General features: G+C 49.9%; 1 protein-coding gene across 2 annotated transcripts in view; it reads right to left on the bottom strand.

The window, feature by feature from the left end:
• WWOX (WW domain containing oxidoreductase) overlaps positions 1 to 22,152 on the bottom strand; it is an 886,744-nt gene that overhangs the window by 383,863 nt on the left and 480,729 nt on the right. The window lies entirely within an intron of this gene.

Raw genomic sequence — 22,152 nt, 5'->3', positions numbered from 1 at the left:
AGTAGAATTTTTTTTACAAAAGCACTAGGGCTGAGCTCTGGGGTGCTGACCATCTCCCCTACCCCACTGGACCCACAGCACTTCCCCACACACTGCAAGCTCACGGGCAGACTCTCCGGGGCAGAGAAGACGGACACACCACGGGCTGGCCTGCACACACGGGGCTGGCCTTCTGGGACCTCGCGGCGTCCTCAGAGGCAGCCTTGCTCCGCCCCGCCCGGGAGGAGAGACACATCTGGGGCCTGCCCCGTGGACTCCTCTGCTGCCTGGGAGCAGAGTTCAGCCTCACGGGGGCTCAGGTCAGGGCTGGGGGGAGCAGCGAGCCCTTGCTTTCCTCAGCGGGGCTCGGGCTCGGGAACCTGCGTGTTCCTCCCTGCCGTCAAACATGACACGTTTTCCCAAACTGGACGGCTGGAGTCGAAGTCACCTTTGTGTTTCATTTGTGATCCAGCCCCCACCACCCACCCGCAGTTCTGGTCTTGGAACTATGTGAGGAGGTTAAAATGTAAAAAAAAAGAAGGAGGAGGAGGAGAAGTATATGAGGAGGGTGTCGCAGTCAGGGGTGGGTGTCGATGAAAATTTATGTGCTGAAAAACAGCTATGAAACGTTTAATGTTTCAATGAACGTTTTATGTTTATAATAAAAAAGAAAAAAAATCCTCCAGCCAAGAAGGCCCTTAAAATGTTTCATTTCTAAGCAGATCCAATAAAAAGAGGCAAAATTAGAAGATTTCCTCCGAACCTTCTCTGGGGAGGGACGCCCCCCCCCCCCAAAAGGGAACACGGAAAAGAAGCGCCCCCATATCATGCATTCCCATACCCGGCTTGGTTGCAAGTGAGCAGGGAGGAAAGGCCAGGACACCCAGGCATGAAAAACACGCTCGTTTTTCTCAAAGCCAAGTACCCGTGGAGAGAAGCCTTGGGGACTCAGGCTCTGGAAGCTGGTGGTGGAGGGACTTGGGGGCGGGGGGAGATGCCCAGTTCAGCCAAAGCTGGCTAAGAAATCTGACTGTAATCCATCAGTCCCCCGACAGGACCTGACCAAGCGCCATTAGGGTGGGTTCTTCCAGGAAAGAGCCTAGCTGAGAGGACCTGGCTTTGACGGAGAGACACAGGTTCAAGTCCAAACGCTGCTCTGAACCGGCTCGGTCTCCTTAGGTGAGCTCTTCAGCCTCTTGAGACCCTGGTTTCTTGATCAACAGAGTGGCAGCAAGCATCACGGGTGCTGGGGGCTGAGTGGTCTGCGCTGTGAGCAGGCAGGTGCGGGGGACGCCAGCGTGGGGAGGGACTTGGACAGCAGCAGGCTGTGAGCTCTGCGGGCGGGCGGGGGCAGGGGTGAGAACTAAGTCTGGACGTGGCGGGAAACTGCGGGCTGTTACGGCTTTGAGAAAAATGTGAGTTTTGTTCTTCTTTGCTTAACTGATGATTTTGGTCAAATGGGCTTTTAAGGTCAAGAAGCCCACTGCATGTTTTAGCTCCTTAGTAACTCCTGTCTTCCCCTTTGTCTTCAGGTACTAGACGCGCGGTGGGGCCCACGGCCACTCTCCGAGCTGGCCCCTTCCCGCCTCCTCTGCACGCAGCACGTAAATAAAATCCCCCAGTCCTGCGCGGCTCCTCGGACACACCCTGCGGCTCTGAGACTGTGAGTTCTGCTGCTGCTGTGGGGTCTCTAAGCTGTGTCCAGCTCTCCTCGGCCCCGTGGACTGCAGCATGCCAGGGTCCTCTGCGTCCCACTATCTCGCGGTGTTTGCTCCAGTTCATGTCCACGGAGTGGGTGATGCTATCTAACCATTTAAAGCCGTGAGCTTTAGAATTCCTATTTGCTTCCACTTGTTATGCCCTTCCCCACACTGCTTCTCCGTTTTGCAAACTCCTACCCTGACCTCAAAGCCCAGCTGAAGCACCACCTTCTCCCTGGTGTCAAATGTCCCTGGCACAGTGCTTTGAAAGCACACACGGCTTTCCCGTGCCCTGACACCCATCACATTGCCTCAGGAACATCGGTCACTTTTCTGATTTCTCTTCTAAACAGTGCTTCTTGAGGGCAGTGGAGACGTAAACACCTTGGTACCCCTGGTGTGCAGGGCCAGGCGTGACATGGAGTAGGTTCCCCAGGAAGAATTTGCCGGCGAATTGAGAAACGGATGGTGGGAAACACCACTTCCATCCTGTGATGACAGGAGATGGGACCTCGGGCCTCGTTCTCAGCTCGTCACCTCGCCCTCAGAGAGAGGAGACGCCTGTGCCATCCTGGGCAGGAAGCGTGGCTCTCCTCTGCCAGCCTGCACCCTGCCCCGGGACGGACAAGAACCGGCAGCTGACCTGCCATGTGGCTTAGCAAAGAAGTTGCTCGGACCGCTGTGGTACTGAGACAGAAAGACGCACAAGGGCCTCCTCCAGGGACGACGGTGGATGCTCCAGGGAGGAAGGTGGATGCTCCCTTCAGGGGCTGGACCAGGGCACTTCCCGCTCAAGCCCAGCTGCGGGCAGTGTGTGCTGGGGGCGAGGATCGTGCTCGGGAGACACTAGGGAGGTCCCTCCCGTCCTCCCAGAGGCCAGAACCCTCTCTGGACACCCAGGAAGTGGCCGGTGCCCAACTGGACACTGTTGCCCGGCTCTTACCAGGAACCGTGACAGTCACGTCGGCGGGTACTGACTGGGCAATTTCCAATGAATCCCCGCAGAGTTTCGCAAGAATGCCAGCTAGCGAAGATGTGAAGGGTGGAAACTCACACAGCCAACCAAAGTGAAAACGAAACTGAGTCCCCCACCCGATGTGAACCGAAACCACAGTGCAGGGTCGCGCCTCTCAGACACAAACAGCTGAGCCCGCGTGAGTCACGGCTGCGGCCAGCTCGGCGGGAGCGGGAGAAGGCCCGGCCCCAGGGCGGCCTGCCGGGGTGCTGGGGCCCCTGGCCTCCCACTCCCTGCAGGATGGTCTCCACTGCGGCGGCCCGGAGGAGGACACTTGTGGAGCGCCTACCACACTCCGTAGGCTCTGGCCGGCACTGGAGACACAAACATGGACTGGTTTTTACAAGCACCCCGTCGTCTAGAGACAAACCATTAGCCCCACATCCACACGAGGGCACAGAACCCAGGGTGTTTAAACAACTGGACCAGCCAGAGCTGGAATCTGCACCCTTCCCTCTGACCAGGCTTCACCCGAGTCACGCCGGAAACCTGGATCGGTCATACGGGTGGGGGTTTTTCCTCTCAGTGGTCTCCAGACTGCTTTGATCATGCACCACTAGCAGTAAAATTAAATTCTGAACATACCCCCCAAGAACTATACATTTATATATCCACAAATGATGTATAAACCTCTAGATGTAATATGATAAAATATTCAAAGAAAGGGGAATTTAAATGGGATAAGATAAAAAACAATGTAAACAGAAGCTGAGATGTTTTCTTCCCATAGCCTACTGCGGGGGTCATAGGGCACCCAGATTGAAAGATACAGGTTGGGGACTTCCCTGGTGGTCCAGTGGTTAAGACTCTTGAGCTTTTCTACTGCATGGGGTATGAGTTTGATTCCTGGTTGGGGAACTAAGATCCCTGCAAGCCACGTGATCAAAAAGAAAAGAATGAAAAACAAAAAACAGGTTGCCCAGTTAAATGTGAGACAGTTTCAATTAAAAAAAAAGAATTATTCATTGTTTCCCTGAAATTCAGGTTTAGATGAGAATCCTGTATTTTTATTTGCTAAATTTGGCAACCCTAAGGGGTCAGTAATTATATTCTGTTAGTGAAAGTCACTCAGTCGTGTCCAGCTCTTTGCGACCCCGTGGACTATACAGTCCATGGAATTCTCTAGGCCAGAACACTGGAGTGGTAGCCTTTCCCTTCTCCAGGGTATCTTCCCAACCCAGGGATCAAACACAGGCCTCCTGCATTGCAGGCGGATTCTTTACTAGCTGAGCCCCAAGGGAAGCCCATTCTATGTTAAGGCCTCAGTAAATATTAGAGGCTTTGTGGGACAACTACTCAACTGTCCGTTGTAATGTGAACACAGTCCTGGGCAATTCTCAAACAAAGGGTGTGACTGTGTTTCAATAAAACTTTATTTATAAGAACCAGACTTGGCCGTGGGCTGCAGCTGGCTGACCTCCGCCCTGGCATATCATCATGGGTGCATGCCCTTTAGGAGAGCCCTGGCCTGTGAAAGAGAAGAACGTGTTTTGCCCAGTTCTCCAATGACACGACTTAGAAGACAGCACAGCCCTTGTCCTGCTTTCTCTGGGGGCTGGGAGTGGGGGCTGGTGAGCTGGCGGAGGCTGGGATTAACAACCCCTGCGTGCCGAGGGGAAGTAAAGGCGGAGAAGCAGGAGCATGTCTGAACCACATACATGTGCGCACACACAGACACACGCACGCACACGCACTGAGAAACTGCTGCGACCACGATACCACCGCTGGTGGACCTGCATTCAGCGCAGCAAATTAAATGCTTCCCCTGCCCCGATTACCAGCGACGCAATGGGCCAACTGGCAGCCTTAAGAACGCATTAACCTTCTTTGCCAAATCAATTCCAAGTCCCCTTCCAGCACTAAGAGGCAGTAACTGGCAGCCCATGCCCGGGAGGAGGGGGCACCCTCTGTTACACTTAGCAACCTCTGCACCTGGAGGTCTGCACGCCCGCTCCTCCACAGTGACCTTCTGAGCACCGGCGAGCCCGGAAACTGACATCCTAAGGCCGCTCCCCGCCAGCTCTATAGCCTGTGGCGGGGCGGGGTGGGGGGGGGCTGGACAGAGGTCCAAGCTCACGGCTACTGCCAACCAGCCCTCCCAGGACTGTCAGCATTTGCTCTGTGCCAATGGGGCTGTGGGGCTTCGCCTTCTGGAGCCCCTGGATGGGCGATTTCACACAGAAACACAAGAGGCGTGGCCGACGGGCTGAGTCAGATCTGCACTGGAGACGTGCCCCGAGACCCAGCCCTTCCTGAGCTCTTCTTTCAACTTTAGGCTGGGGGCGCTGGGGCTTCTTTCTAAGAAATGGGGTTCTCAGAAGACAAAACTGTTTTCCGGCTCAGAAGCACCAGGTGGAACAGAGGGCTGAGGTGGCCGCTGGCTATGCCTGGGGGCGGTGGGACAGAGGCTGGGGGCGCAGGGGCCCCAGACGGAGTCACTTAGGTAGCAGGAGCTGGTGACAAGGGGGGTGGACCGCAGCGCGTGGCTTCTGAAGCAGGGTTTCCTTTGGGGAGACAATTTGGAGGGAGTGAGCTGTCTACCTTTATGGAGGGACGTGTGTGTGTGTAACAAGAAATGCACAGGTTTCTTCTTCTGTCTGACCCCAAACAGTCAATATGTTGTTTGTTGTTGTTTAGTTGCTAAGCCACGTCTGACTCTTTGTGACCCATGAACGATAGCCCGCCAGGCTCCTTTGTCCATGGGTTTCTCCAGGCAAGGATACTGGAGTGAGTTTCCATGTCCTCCTCCAGGGGATCTTCCCAACCCAGGGACTGAAGCTGCGTCTCCTGCATTGGCAGGTGGGTTCTTTACCACTGAGCCACCTGGGAAGCCCCAATTATTCAATAACATATCCTGTTGCATTGGGTGTAATAAGGGGTCTCTGCACACCCTTCCCAGCTCAGCCCTCTGTTGGTCAGGCCTATTGTCATCCACCCAGAACACTCTCCCAGAGTTGGGCGGAATGCTAGAACTTCTGGAGACAGCTAGCCTGCTTTCTGAAAGCACACAGTGCCCAGAAGGTTCCTCAGTAATCACTGCCTGGGCAAGGTCCTAATGGTCCAAGTGTGGAGGGGAGGTCTGTGCACAAACCACCCTCCTGCAAACCACTGCAAGATGGTCCTCGGGATCAGGCATTCATTCAGCAAGCACCTCTGGAGTCAGGTACTCGGGCATCCGGAAGAAAACTCATGGCCTCAGCTTTGGGGAGGTCACAGCACGGCTGGGACACCCGAGGCTGCGGGGGTTCCTGGGGACGATCCTCACGCTTCCGGGACTTCTCGGCCAGGGAACAGAGTGCGGCTCCCCATGCTTCACTCCAACGATGGAGAAAGCAGAGTCAGCCAGGGAGCCAGAGCTTCTTGCCACTGGACTTGGCCCATCCCGCTACGCCTTCCTAGGGCTAGGACGAAACTGGTAGTGCAGGGTGTGGCCTCCTGGGGGTCTCCATGATGAGGGCGAAGAAACAGCACTGTCCCGTGGGCATAAAAGCATGAAGACGGGATGCTGTTTAGGGAACGTTTCTGTCCACCTCTGCCTCCTGATCCTCGGTGCGAGCGCAGTATGGCTCTGTGGTTCGGAGCCTGGGCGCCAGGACCAGACAGCCCTGGTCCGAGCCCAGCTGCGGCTTCTGTCCATGCTCACATCTGCCAACCAGGCAGAGTCCCACCCGCTCCCCACCTGACCACTTCAGGGGCAGAAGCAAGCGACACGACAACTGAGGCGGCTTCTCAAACCAGGGAGTGTTACGGACTAGGCAAACAAGCTGCTGTTTTGTGCAGACATGCACACGTCTAATAAAACTGAGAGAAACACAGATGGATTTATATTTTAATATACCAAGAGTCCCAGAGCAGTGCAAGTCCGATTATTTAAAAAGCCCATTTCCTTCAGGGTCTCTCATTGGCTACATGGAGCCAGATTTTCACTCGTCAACAACCCCAGAGTCTTATAGGAAGAATCTTCAGATGACAAATCACACATAAACACCAAGTTTATGTCTAACTATTGTCATAACAACAACAACAAAAAATCAACCAGTGACAAGAGCACACTCGGTACATAATATGAGGAAGGCGGAAAACCATCTACTCAACTTCAGCAGCTCCTGAAATCCTCAGACGACAGCAGCCTCCTCTCTGTGACAACCTGCCGGACAGGCGTGCGGGCTTTCGCACATCAGTTCTACCCAATAGAACTGTTTTTCAGAAAGATCCCGTCAGAACCTCAAACTTTCTGGCAGACAGCGGCTGCCCCTTAGGAGGCCACCGGGAGCTGCTGAAAGCCACCAGCCCATCCGGGCTCTGATGGCACGGTCCCTGTTACCTTGGAACCCACAGAATCCCCGGAGCACCTCATCCATGGGACGGAGAACGTGGATTGAGAACGAGAAACACGGATGGCAGGGAATGACCGACAGGGAGCTCGTGGCCGCTGGAGGCCAGGAGAGGGGAAAGGGCGACTGAGAGAGACCGTCCAGGATGCGATCTGCAGCCTGTAGGCACTACCTCTGCTCACCCCTCAGGGACGGAGCGGGCCTGCGTCTACAGACGCCGAGAGGAGACGAGTGAACAGACCACACGACACCCGCAGGCCCGAGAGTCCAGCTGGAATGTGCAAGGTCATGTCTGAATGTCCTTGAGGTGAAGCACCTCCAAGCAGAATCTTGCCTCCATGCTCATCAGGCTTCTCCAGAGAGACAGAATCAACAGGAAATACATAAACACTGACTCATTAATGTATTAACCACTGATGAGGAGCTGGCTTATGTGGCTGTGGAAGCTGAGAAGTTCCAGGACCTTCCCTGGGCCAGATGGAGGCTGAGGAAGCCTGGTGCTGCAGGTTCCAGTCTGAAGGCTGCTGGGTTTGATCAGGAAGGGCTGATGTTTTGGTGTGAGTCGAGAGGCAGGAAAATGACCAAACCACTAAGGCAGGAGTACTCCCCTTTGCCCACAAGAGACTCAGCCTTTTATGCTGTTCAGACCTTCAACTGATCTTATGAGGCCCACCCACATTAGAGAAGATGATCTAATTTATTCAGTCTACAGATTCAAATGTCAGTTTCGTCCAAAACCCCTTGGCAAACATCACCCGGTACACTGCTTGACCAAGTGTCTGCATGCACCCAGGGCTCAGTCGAGCTGACACGTAAAATTAATCCTCACAGCCCGCTTACATATAAAGCAGCCCTGTCCGCCAGCTCGGCTGCACTAAGGGCCAGACTTATTTCCCAAGTGTGTAAGGAGATGGCTCCAGTTGCTAGAAATGGCAGCCATCAGCTTTTTAAGAATCTAACAGACAAGCAGGCTCATGAACACAACAAACATTTATGAAGTTCTGATTAGGACGATTATGGAAAAGTGTTCTGGGCAGATGTGACATGTAAATATTACAGGTAAATTCAAGACTTCTGAGGCTATACTCCTGAGACATACATGAAGGGGAAAAAAAAAATCTCTTTTCAATTCTCTTACAGTCCTGTACTTATTAGAAAAAACAAGTCTCATATCGACGTTTCTTTTTCCTCAATACCAAACACTTCAATTTCAGAGTCACCAGCAGCCGTAGGTTATCTAACTAGAATTTAAAACCACTGTTTGGGGCTCAGTGACTTCTAATGAATATCTTATAGTTACAATAAATGATACTGGTCTTCCATTTATATTAGGCATATAAAACTTTCCATATAAACAGCTGTAATTGGTAATCTAAGTATACACAGAGGTAGATTAAAAACAAACAATATGTGAAAGGAGCAAACGGGACAAAAGGTGCAAATGGGGTATAAAGACGAAGTTTGGGAAACACTGCTTCGCATTATTAAAATGTGAAAAACCACAAAAAAAGGGGGTGGTGGTAAAGGAATGGGTTTTGAAAAATTCTAGCGAGAAAAGATGAGAAGACAATGAACAGCCATCCACTCGGTGTCAGCAATGACATAGAATGAACGCCACTTCTTTATTCTTGTGAACACACCATGCTCATTCTCAGGAAAAGAGGAAGTCAGAGCTGTCAGAGATTAATTCCCAAGCCCTTCCTAAGAACCACAGAGACAACTGCTCCCACCTGCTTTGGGTCCAAAAGCCATTGGAACACAGGCCAGGTCAGGAATATTTCAACAAACTTCCATGGGCTTCCTTGCATTTTATTTAACTTGAGAATCTCAGTCAAATTTCCTTACTCTCAGATATGCCCACATGCGGTTAATGAAGTGTCAGGGCTTAATTTCTGGTAAACATTAGCTAAGATATGGATTAGAACACACTCCAGTTCTTCTACTTGTGCATCAAGTCATTCCAAGACTTGGAGGTGTAAAGCCACCACCACTCCTGCTCATGGATCCCATGAGTCAGCAATCTGCAGAGGGCGCTTGGGCGACGGTGGGCCTCCCTGCGTCACCGTGTGGGAGGCTGGTCTCCCCGCAGGCTCAGACGTTCACTTCGGGCCTGATGGTTGCTGCAGCCTCAGTTCCTGTCCGTGTGGGCAGCTCCCTGGGGTGTCCACACGTGAGCTCGATTGAGCTTCCTTACAGCATGCTGGCCAAGCTCCGAGGGTACGTATCCCACAAGAGAGACAGAACCAGATCAAAACTGTTATCACCTTTGATGACCTAAACTCGGAAGTCCTACAGTGCCCCCTTGGTACTACATTCCAATTAGTTAGAAGGGAATCAGTGAGGGCGGCCTCATGCATAGATTTCAAAATCATCGCCCCATGTCTATCACCTCCCGTGGCTACTGAGTTCCCGGGATTCTTGGATTCCTTATGGCTCCCTGATAGAACAGACTCCCTACACCCCTTATGATAAGCCGGGAGAGGTTATTCATAGGTTTCTCTTTCCCCTCAAAGATTTATTTCTCCTGGACTTGTGTGAGTGAGTCCTAAGCCATATCTTAGTTATGGAGTTGGTGTGCCTAAGACAGCCTAGTTCATGGACTAGGATTTCCACAAGGAAATGTTGGAAAGAAGAGAGGGAAGGAGGAAGGGAGGCATCAGGTGAGGGAGGGTGGGAGATGAGAGGGAGGGAGGAGAGAGAGAACACCGGATCTGAGGTCCTAGGCTCATCAGTGAAATTATCCTGATGTATATATGCATGTGTGTGTATATACATTACATGCATATATGCACATACACATATATACATACACCGTTCAGTAAGCAATTTGACAAGACGTAACGGAGCCTTAAAAGCAAACCAGCTTTATATTCTTTTTTTTTTTTAAACCAGCTTTATATTCTTAAGCCAAGTAGTTCCATTCCCAACAACACTAAGAATTCTTCAACAACTTGTGGTAAGGAGTAAAAACAAAACAAAACAAAAAACCAATAAAACCAACAACAGTGTAATTGGTTCTGTGTCAGGCACTGCTGTGTGACAGTCCACAGTGCTGTCCACAGTCTGATTTGAACGTACCCAAAGTCTTGGGAGTTTGGGCTGGCAGGGGTTCTATTATCTGGCAAGAGGCGTTTGCACGGCAGGTTCGAGAAGCAAAACTGTGGATTCTGATCCTATCCCTGACTGTCAGCAGCCGAGGGTCTGAGCACAGTCTCTACCCTTGGTGTGGGTTTCCCGTGGCTGCTCTAACAAACGACCACAAACTGGGCGGTTTAAAAACCAGAAATGTATTCTCTCACAGTTCTGGAAGCCAGAAGTCCAAACTCAAGGTACTGGCAAGGCCAAGCTCCCTCCAAAGGTTCTAAGGGAGGATCTTCCTTGGCAGCATTGAAAACTTTGCTAAAAACCACCACCAAAGATGCCAAGCAGAGACTTGAGAGCCTGGGTACGATAGAATCACAACCTAATCTTTGTGCTACCTGGCCATGTCTCTGAAGGAGCCTTCCCTAAACACCCAGCCACCTCATTAATTCATTAGGTTGCTTGTTCCTTCATGTTTTCATCCATCAGATCTGGAGGAATTCAAGTACCATGTGAAATATCGGGACTTGGATTTGTGTGTGGTGGTGCTTTGTGGAAGGGGATGGTGCATAGTACGGGTTGGACTGCATCACTCCAAAATACATGATGGAATCCTGGACCTGAGTACTTGTGAATATGACCTTCTTTGGAAGTAAGGTCTTTGGAGATGATCAAGAGTAGAATGAGCCCTAATTCAACAACAGGCAAGTGTCCTTATAAGAAGAGGAGAGATAGACACACAAGAGAAGGGCACGTGATGATGAGGCAGAGGCTGGCGTGATGCATCTATAAGTCAAGGCACACCAAGGGCTGCCAGCGATACCAGAAGCAATACCTTTCCTAAAGGAAAGGCATGGAACAGATGCTCCCCTAGAGCCTTCTGAGGAATCAGGGCCCCGATGACACCCTGATCTGGGACTTCTAGTCTCCAAGCCTTTGAGAGAATGCACGTCCGTTATTGTAAGCTGCCCCATTTGTGGCTTCTTTGTTACAACAGCCCAGAGAAACCAAGACAGCACGTGAATGCAACCAGCACCCATAAAACACCCACTAGGCATCGGGGGTTCTTTACAAGGTGCTCAGCCTCAGGAAATACAAAAAGAAACAAATAAAACTCACTGCTGCCTTTGAGAAACTCTGGAGGGAAAGAAATGGGGATGAGATATGCCTGGAAAACTCCACAAACACATAAAACCTCATCAAATCATGTTCACTGCTCCCCAGAAAATGTCTCCTGGAGGGTAGAAAAAGTGGTCGTGTGATATTTACGCAGAGCTTATGGAATGTGGTTCTCAAACTCAAGGGCAAAGAGGTGATTTTGATGTAAGCCAAGAGGGAAGGACATGGAAATGTTTTCCTAGCTCCTTGTCATTTCACCAGGGGACTTCACATGTGTGGGTATGCTCCTCCAAATTCCCTAAACCGAGGGGCCTTGACCTGACCAAATGAATAAAGTAGGACATGCCAGTAACTCTAATAGTTTGTTATAAGGATGATCCTTGTAGTAGGTTCAATGTGCTAAAAAAACAAAAAAACAAAACTATGTGCCATAATTTCTTCTAGAAAAAGGATAGGTATGAATAAATGACAGAAAGGATGGTTATTCTCATGAGTTGCTGCTAAAAGTTATGTCGATGGAAACTCTCATGTTGATAGATAGACTACAGTGAAAAATCTAAGTCGCAAGTTATTGTCAAGATAATACAATCCAATACTTTATTTTATCACTGGGGACTTTGTTCACTGCTGGTACCCAGAGTCCCTAGAAGCGTGTCCCAGCTGTGACGGGCACTCCCAAAAGATTTAATTATAGATTATGAATGAAGGGCTGAGATCCAGAACAGGGGGATGAGGCAAAGGCTGCTTGGATCTTCACCAAACCGGCTTCTTCCTTCTTCTGGGATGCCCTTAATTCTCGCCAGAGGGTGAGAGTGGGTGTGAGGAACGCTGCCTCCAGGCCCAGCCCAGAAACGCCCCTTGAGGTTGATGCTGCGTCTCCCTGCTCTGCTGCTGGGCCTGGAGGAGACGGCACGGTGGAAGCCCTCCGAGGATGGCAGGTGAGGCCCCGGATGGATAAAGCCTAGGTCCCCGAAGGACTCACAACAGACCGTGACCAGAGTGATAAATACATCCTTATTAAGAATTAAAAGTTCAGTCATGGAAATTCTAGGGTTATCTGTTAAATGAACGAGCTCAGTCTGACGCCAAGGAGTGAAGGTCTATCTTTGACCTTGGCAGAGAGCACACCGCCAGGAGTGACCCCGGGGGGGCTCCAGTGGCCAGAGAAGCCGCGGGGCTGTGGACACTGGAAGGCAGCTCTCGGGACTGTGACAGCAGGGAAGAGCAGCTGGGGAGGAGCGCGGGGAGGGGCGTGAGCAGGCGCTAACAGGGTGCAAGACGTTCACTCGTCATCACAGACCGGAGCAACCGGCCACCCTGCAGTCACCCTGACTTTTGCTGCCTCAGTCCTCATTGGGGGAACAATTAACAGCAAAGGCCACTGTGACAGACACTGATGTCAAAGGCAAGAGACCGTGCCTTCTGCTGCTGGGAGGTTTCAGAAGCTTCCCAGGTGATTCTAATAATACGCCACCAGAGCTAGGTGCGACCGCTGGAGAGGGAACTTAAAACTTACAGAAGAGGACTTCCCTGGTGGTCCGGTGGTGAAGATGCCGTGCTCCCAAACCGGGGGCTGCTGCAGTTCGATCCCCGGTCGGGGAACTAGATTCCACAGGCCACAGCGAAGACCGGGTGCAGCCAAATAAATTGAATAAATACATTTTTAAAAAGCACTAACATTCAAAATACTACTTCCAAAGAAAAACAAGGCTGGATTCTCACTCAATAGTTTACATAAATAGCTCCTTAATGGGCAGGGAGCGCTGAGAGACAGTCACATGGACACAGAGGGTCTCCTGGCTTTGCTGTGATATCCAACATTCTAGCCGCTACACATGTATTTGTTCTTGCTTTGTGGGCCTATTCATCGGAACAGAAAGCAGACCCCTTTATTTGCAGGAAGGAAGGAGAACAATCTTGAGAGCATAGGCTGCATGCTCAGCACGGCGTACACCTTCTCTAGTCAACCCCCAGAGCACCCCTGTGAGGACGCGCTCAGTCACTCAGCAGTTCAGAAAAGGCTCAGCAAGGGTTGAGGTCTTTCTTTAAGGTCAGCCAGCCAGTAAGTGGTGGGATCAGCCTTTGAACCCAGGTCGCTCAGTCTCCACGCACATTTCCTTTCTTTGTGGGTGCATGCTCAGTCATGGTCGACTCTTTGCAACCTCATGGACTGTAACCCACCAAGCTCTTCTGTCCGTGGGATTCTCCAGGCAAGATACTACAGTGGATTGCCACTTCCTTCTCCAGGGGATCCTCCCAGTCCAGGGATCAAACCCACATCTCCTGTATATCCTGCATTAGTAGGCAGATTCTTTACCACTGAACCACCTGGGAAGCCTTGATAAAGTAAATTTTTCTGAAACGAACGGTTCAGATTGCCCTGAACTTAACACTTATGACTTCTAAAGCAGGGAAAATACTCTGAACTCTGGCCTTAAGCATCTTCATAGACTAATAACAAGAAAAATTGTTATCACCACATGCCTTTTTTAAAAAGCGACCTAGGAATTTGCAAGTAAATGTGAACAGTATTATAATGCGGTAGTTAAAACCTGAAGGGGAAAAGAGGAATTGTAGATGTTTTGAATATACTGGAAGAAAAAAAGTCCGTTCTTTTCATTATGGAAAATACTCTTTCCATGGGACACATAAGTTAAGGATACTGTAGAAAGGACAACAGGCTGTAGGAAACTTCTGACCCTTGTCTGTTGCAAGACACAACGATGCGGCGCCCAAACCAAGAACCACACACAGGGACGTGTGAGGCTGAGAGTTACACAGATGCACGTCTACAAGTCATCACCGACGAGCCACCTCCGTCACACGGGCTGGTAGGAGGCAGATGCTGGCAGCAGCAAACCCAGGAACTGAAAGGGAGAGCCCTGGCATGCACTCCTCAGTGGTCCTGACGGCTACTCTGTCGTTGGAAACACACTCTGGGCTTCGTTCCTGGGGTGGAGGTCAGGGGACGCACTTATCTTTTGGTTTGAGCCAAATTTTAAACGCAGCTTTGTGGCTCCTGATTAAACAGCTGACTATGCTCTCACCCAGCAATTATCGACTGTGCCTTAGAGGCAGGCGCTCCGATATGGCCAGCCAAAGACACTTGGGGAATAACCTGAAAACCTGCAAGAGACAGACAAGCGGGGACCGGTGGAAATTTGCAGTGTAACCCAAGCTTGCGGAAGCATGGAAGTCGAGGGTTGTCTTTTATAGAGTCAGAGCCTCAAGTTCAATTCCAGGGTCAAGAATGTGAAACACTGGCAGGCTTCCGAGGACAAATAACGGTGGTCTGAACATCTGGCTCTGCTTCTCAAAGCCTCATTGTGATAAAAGATTCTGAGGTGCAGCAACTGACTCCTGAGGACTTTTCCAGAACAACAGTGTCATTTTAAAAAAAAGCAGGGGTGGCGGGAGAAAAGGGGGAAAGAACATGCCAAATTTTAAAACATAAAGGGAGGTGTAAGTACTTTTTTGTATTTTTGTTTGTTTTTAAAACAGATATGGCCACTCGCAAACAAAATTTCTTGGGAGAAGAAAGAAAATAATTTAGAAAGACCTATATACCTGTCATGCTCAGATTATGATGAGATTCTGTGTCTCACAGGTGCACATGATTGCCGAGTCCATCAGACAAACCACAGTGGGCCTGAAGTCTTACTGGTGGGGTCTAACAGGAACACATCAATTTTCAAACACTAACACTTTTAAATTAGGACAAGAAGGAATGTTGTTAGGAAGACTAAGAAGCAAGAGGGAAGCATTTTCAACTTGCAGAATAACAATACGATTAAATTGAAATCGTTGTTTTCTGAACACAGTCGTTCCATAAAATGTACAGTAACGCTTTTATATGTAAATTATCTAAACTAAAAAAAAAAAGAAAAAACACCCTTTCACTGTAAATTGAATTGAGACTGGCTTAGAGTAGAACACTTTGGTGAAAACGTGCTTCAAATGAATAAAACGGCAAAGTGAAACAAGATTTTGCAGAAACATACTGCAAAGTAAACACTAGGCTCTTCTTTCCTTTTTTTGTTCTTTATTTGTTTTGTTTTTGATTGATGGCTGAGAGAAACAGATAAAACTCTCACCTACGGATTCATTTTTAACTACTGCTTAAAGTTAACTGATATTTTCCATTTGGTAAATTACAAACATTACTAATACATTTCAGACGTGGTAAGGATACACAGAAATACTATAAGCCAGCCTAAGACAGGAGAAACGAACTTATCTCAATCAAGATGCTTATTTCAAAATGTGCTTTTCAATGTGCCCTGGGGTCTCCTTCCTTTTTAAAAAATCATATTTAACACCTGCCCCCCCCCCCCATTTTCTTAATGAACACCACAGACGTCTCCCATTTGTCAGCATTTCATCCTGATGCTCTTCCTTGGATGCCTGTTTTAACATCTTAGACCTTTTCACTTCACATGTGACCATCTCCCCAACGAGGCTGCGTCCTCTTTTCAGGCAAGCTTGATATATTTTTTTTCTTCTTTCTTTGAGCTGACACCCCCAACAGAAGATTCAGCAAGCAGTGGTCTCATAAGAATGGGTGAGCAGCAGCGATGGTGAAGGAGACGGGCATGGGGGAGTCTCCCCAGAATAACCCACTGGCCACAGTCACCGGCTCTGAGTCAAGGGCGAGGTGATCTGGCTGCTTCTGTGGTGACGTCATCCACTAGACAATGGGCTGGGAGAGAAAGAGATTGCCAGCCAAGCAGAGGATGCATGACGGGGCTTGGGTTTGAAAGCAGGTGTGTGGTGGGGAGGACCACAGTCTTCACCAACCCCCGAGTTCTGATGGGCAGGGATTCTGCTCATTTCCTTCACACCCTCAATTCTACAGCTTTCTACAGTGCCTGGGGCCTTATAGAGTTTTAGTAAATGAATGACGTTTCAGTTCCATCTATTTGAAAAGAGCCCCAGGTGCTATGTATTTTTCCGAGATCCAGACCAGTTACCCCATCCTATGCCCTTCTCCTTAGCTCCCTCCATCCCTCTATTCATTTCTCCCCTGTTTGAGTTAGCAGAACAATTCCTGGCATGTATCAGGGGCTCCATAAATATCTGTCACCTTAAATAAATACTTTCTGTTCAAAAACTTTTCTTAGATAAACTGGGAGTCTCCTAAGCTATGCATTTTCCCCACCAAGATTATGGAGAAGGATACAGAATTTATCAAACTAGTCATTCATTCATTAATATTGTGGCAAACAGTCAAATATGAAGCTTTCTATTCAAGTGTGGATAAAGGTAGAAACTTCATGTTGTTTGGTCACCCAGTTGTGTCTGGCTCTTTGTGACCATGTGGACTGCAGCTCACCAGCCTCCCTGTCCCTCACTATCTCCCAGAGTCTGCCCAAGTTCATGTTCATTACATCGGTGATGCCGTCTAGCCCTCTCATCCTCTGACGCCCTCTTCTCCTCCTGCCCTCAACTACCCCCAGCATCAGGGACTTTTCCAGTGACGAACTGTAAAAAAAGAAACTTCATAAAGTTATAAAGTTTGACGCCAACTCTAAAGTTAGCAAAAAAGCATTACATTTATTTAGTTCTAAACACTGTAAAAACCCAATGATAGCTCCTGAGCCTGTCTCTCTCTCTCTCTCTCTCTTGATTTTTGGAACTGCAGTAATTCTTTTATGGTGGTATCCAGTGAGAATCCTTCATGGAATTTTAACTTAACAGGGAATGCATGTGGCCTCTGTGGTACAACAGCTGTGTAACTACATAATTGTTTACAAATGTGCAAAATAAGTACCCAAACCAATAAAAAATAATAACTTGGGCATCCATAAAGAAGAGATACTATAAACACGCAATGGCCCATACTTTCTCCATAAATAACTGTTGAAGCAAAAATACAACCACCAAAACTCCTTATTTCAAATCCCTTCCCATAAAGCAAACAGCTTTGGCAGTCTGGCAACAAATACCATTGTGCTTTCCCAAGCGAAAATGCTTTTTTATTAACATTTATCATTTAGGTGCCATTAAAGTAATGGCAGTCAGAGTGGATTCATTTACAATAAGCAACTTGGTGTCGAGTCCACTGTGTTCTGAATGGGTTTCAAACCAGCACACAGCTTCCCATGAGCAAAGAGGCGGGAAGCACAGAGAGGCAAACAAATATGAGAGACGGTGAGGAGGAAGGGGAGGAACAACACGTGCGTGCTAGGTAGCTTCAACCATGTCTGACTCCCCCTGACCCTATGCACCGCAGCCCGCTAGACCCCTCTGTCCATGGGAGTCTCCAGGCAAGAATACTGGAGTGGGCAGCCTTTCCCTGTTCCAGGGGATCTTCCCAACCCAGGGATGGAACTTGGGTCTCCCCCATTGCAGACGGATTCTTTACTGTCTGAGCCACCTGGGATGTGATGTGCTTGAAGTGAAAGTGAAAGTCGCTCAGTCGTGTCCAGCTCTTTGCAACCCCATGGACTGTACACTCCATGGAATTCTCCAGGCCAGCACACTGGAGTGGGGAGCCTTTCCCTTCTCCAGGGGATCTTCCTAACCCAGGGATCAAACCCAGGTCTCCCGCATTGTAGGCGGACTCTTTACCAGCCGAGCCACCAGTGAAGCTTGAAGGAATGTGCTTGAAACATCGCAAAACCATTTCTCTCGACCCCAGTCCATGGAAAAACTGTCTCCCATGAAACCGATCGTCGTTCCAAAAAGGCTGGGGACGGCTGTTTTAAATCGGTCTCTGTGTTTCCCGTCCTCACCCATTCCCCACCCAGCAGCTGTGGCATGGCGCGAGTACTATCACACCATTCCATGTTACATCTTGTATCAAACACACAACATAGCGTATAAACACAGATTACATACAATGTCACACCTTATGTGCGTTATCAGACATGTATATGCTGTGCATCACACGTCACAGGTCACGTACCTTCTCTCCACATCCTCACATGGCTCCCCCCTAGCTCAACAGCAGCCAGTGGCTCCGTGTTACGAGAGAACCATCTCGAGCCCTCACTGCGGTCTGCAAGGCCCTGTGTGACGCGGCCCCGCCTGCCTCTCAGGCTTCACCCTGACTCTCCCCCTTCACAGACTCTGTCCTAACCCCACCCAAGGGCCGACACCATGCCAGGCGCCTCCTCACCGATCTCCAGAGGTCTCGACAACCGCCCCACCCCCCGCCCGAAGCGCTCTGCCAGAACATCTCTGTGCAGCCGGGCCCTCGGCATCCTTCACAAGAGACGGATGCGAGAGCTGGGCGGTGCACGGCGCAGCCGTCAGGACGGGGGGCCCAGTGGGGAGAGGGAGCCGGACGTCCCTGGAGCACAGCATGGGAAACGGCCGCGTGCTGGAAGGGGGCCCCACGGAGGAAGAGCTGTGGCTCACCCAGTCCCCCAAAGGCGTCCTTTTGCCTCCTGTTCCCCACTTCCCTTCCCATCCCACCAGACACAGCCTCATGGAGATAACACAGGGACATGGGCACACGGGCAGGCACGCTGCCCTCCTAGCTGGAGGCAGGGCAGGGACCGCAGTCCGGCTCCTGGTGCCCCAAGCCCCAGGTCTGTCTTTCTCTCTCGCCGCCTCATAGGCAGACCGTACCCAAACATTAGTCTGCCAGGGCTCCCGTAACAAAATATCCCACTGGGGCTTATTTTCTCACAGCGCTGGAGGCTCCAGTCCCTAGGCCAAGCTGGGTTCTTCTGCAGCCCCTCTCCCGGACAGGCAAGCAGCAACCTTCTCTCCGCATCCCCACATGGTCTCCCCTCTAGGCATGCAGCCGTGGTTCCTCCATGTACACCCGGGATTTCTTCTTCTCATAAGGACACCAGTCAGATTAGATCAGGGTCCACCCTGACAGCCTTGTTTTAACTTCAGTTCAGTCGCTAAGTCGAGTCCAACTCTTTGCGACCCCATGGACTGTAGCACGCCAGGCTTCCCTGTCCTTCACCATCTCCAGGAGTTTGCTCATCTCCATTGAGCTGGTGATGCCATCCAACCATCTCCTCCTCTGTCGTTGTCTTTAACCCTAATCATGTCTTTTAAGGCCCTATCTTCAAACATAGTCATAATCTGAAGTTCTGGGGCAGGGGACCTCCATGTATGAATTTAGGGGAACACAATTCAGCCTGTAATAGGGCCCAGATAATAATAACCGTACAAGGACAGAACTCTGCCAGCCTGGTCACCAGAAATTAGCTGTCCATTCCGGCTCAAACGATGCCCTGTCCAGGGGCCCTGGAATCTGATACTGGCTATTTCTAACAGTCATTTCCTGGCAGTTTGTTGCTTGAGACCTCTAGATAGTATTTCATTATGGAAGCTTCCAAGCATACCCCAAAATAGAGAAATTAGCTAAATAAATCCATAGTCAACCATAGTTATCAACATTTATCCATCTTGATTTATCCACCCTGTCTCCCAAGTACTTTTTCTAGGTCATTTTCCAGCAAACCCCAGCCATCACATGCTCTCAATTACAAATGCACCAGTCTACATCTGTGATGCAGAACGAGTTCTATTTAAGATGGTACCTACCCTACTATTAACAACAGTTGCTGCATACCACCTGGTAGCTACTCCATATTCAGGTTTCCCTGACTGTCTCAGGAAAATGTCTTTGAGGCTGCGTTTCTGCTCAGTTGCTAAGACCTGTCCGACTCCTCTGTGACCCCAGGTTCCTCTCTCCATGGGATTTCCCAGGCAAGAATCCTGGAGCAGGTTACCATTTCCTCCTTCAGACTTTGACAGTAGGTTCATTTAAATCCAAGTGAAAACAAGCTTCACAGGTTACACCTGGGGGCCAAGTCTCTTTAGTGCTTTTAATTCATGCAACATTTTGAAGTCAAGTGCACGCTGGCTTTGCATTCAGAGCACCTCCTCACCTGATGTGACACAAAGGGACATCAGCTAGGATACAGGCTCGATCAAGGGCTCGATCCGCTCAGGGCTGGGAGGGTGTTGTCTTCACCAACCCGGCACAGACTGCGAATGATTTCATGCCAGGGCTGGGGTAGCGGAGCTGCTGGAAGACATGCTATTCCCCTTTGGAAGGAAGCTTTGCTCTGCATTTGGACTAATTTAAATGGCACGGGCACAGAGGGACTTTGTGAGATGTGTTTATGGAATAGTTGTGATCGATACCCGTGCAAGGCATGCGTTTATAAGTGGGAGTGCATACGCAGGAGGGCTTTGAGGGGGCTCCTGGGTGCCCCCTTTTTAACACTGATCAATACATACAGTTGATCACTAACAGGGGAATTGGGGGCAAACATTTGTATTCAAACTGTGTTGGGTCCCCTTATGGAAGGTTCTTTCACTCGGTCTGTTCGCTGCAAATACATTCATCAGACAATGTTATTACATAGGGAGGGAACTATAAAAACACATTTTAGGCGTTAAGGTTTATCATTCCGTCATCTGTTCACACTTTAATCACCAAGATCTTTGGGGCCGGTCTTTCAAACTATTATTCCCGAACAGCTGTATGCTCTAAAATTGATAGTCTTCTTAGCTGATGGATCCACACAAAAAATTTGTTAAATATTCAGCAAAGCTCTGAATGGCTGTAGCCACCTAATCCTAAAACTTCTCTCCAAAGCATCTACAAGTGCCTGATAAGAGCATTTTGTTCCTGTGTATTGAAGCAATTATTCAGTCACTGTTACTGAACATACCCAGAAATGGTATGTTTCTTCAAAAGGAATAGTGATATATTTTAAAATGCATATTACTCCCTACTAATTTGAACATTACAAAACAATCTACAGGAAATGCTGGAGGACTCGTGGTCTACTGGTTTCTCCATCACAGAGAGGTCAGCCTGGCAAGCACAGAGCCAGACACGCAGCATCTTTGGCTCATGGAGCCAGCTGGCTTTCAAGAAATTCATTCAAAATATTCTATCGTGACTTGCCCCCTTCCCCTCCTAAAACCCCTGGTGAGTGGTCATTAGGTCGTAACATCTGGCCTTGACAAACACGTAAGTTACTTGTGGTCCAGATGTCAGGACATGAATAAGCATTAAAACAAGACTGCGAAGCAAGAAGAGAAACACCCACATACACCACTCAGGTCCATTAACTTGAACCGTGTCAGGAGAAGAGGGGAGCTCTGGCACATCCCAGGTGTGCGGTGTGGCAAAGCAGTGTTGGGAAGGCTTGGCAGAGTGGGCGTGGACCCTGCAGAGGGTAGGGGCAGCCGGCCCGTCTCTCGAACGTACTGCTTCCATAAGCGAGTCTCCGGGCAGTTAGCTGTATATTCAACTTGGTGCCTCTCTGTGCCATGTGGGAAATGGGTCCCCAAGTCCCTCAAATGCACAGGCCACTGGGGGACAATTAGATGTGGGTACAGAACCTGTGCTCAGGGCTCCAGGTGGGACAGACAGAGCAGTTCAACCTCGGGGACATCCCTGCGGGAAGTCACCTCCCGAGAAAGGGAACGCGGGAAGTGGAAGGAAATCAACCTCCACTCTGGGCCCCAGCCGGGGAGACAGCACACCCGCGCTCTGGAGGCAGGCACCTGACGCAACCGCAAATCCAATCTCCGCGTGGATCGACCAGCGCCAAGTCACAGGGCGATTCATTTCGACGATGTGCTGAGGGGCCCGGAGCTGAGGACGCTGCCGCATACCGACCAGAGAAGTTCTCTGAAGAGCTGCGGGGACAGCTGCGTGGTTCGGAAGATGCTCTGATGAGGAAGGGAAGAACGCGACCCTCGTCAGAGGACGGGGGCGGCAGAGATGCACAGGACTCCCCGCCGGTGCCCCTCTCCCGCCCCCGAGTCACTGGGGCCAGGAATCTGCTGGCTGCCCTTCAGCCAGGCACCAGCCAACACTGTCTCTCTGTGATCAGTGCTGAGCTTAAATGAGTTAATCTCGTTTTCCAGATGAATTGTGATTTTGTCTCCCGCAGGCTGTGATTACGGGATAAGAGTGTGGTGTTAACAGGAG

Source organism: Dama dama, chromosome 4 (genome assembly GCF_033118175.1).
Source record: "Dama dama isolate Ldn47 chromosome 4, ASM3311817v1, whole genome shotgun sequence".
Lineage (NCBI taxonomy): Eukaryota > Metazoa > Chordata > Mammalia > Artiodactyla > Cervidae > Dama > Dama dama.
The sequence above is the reverse complement of the archived record's forward strand: the minus strand, read 5'-3'. Positions and strand labels throughout refer to the sequence as shown.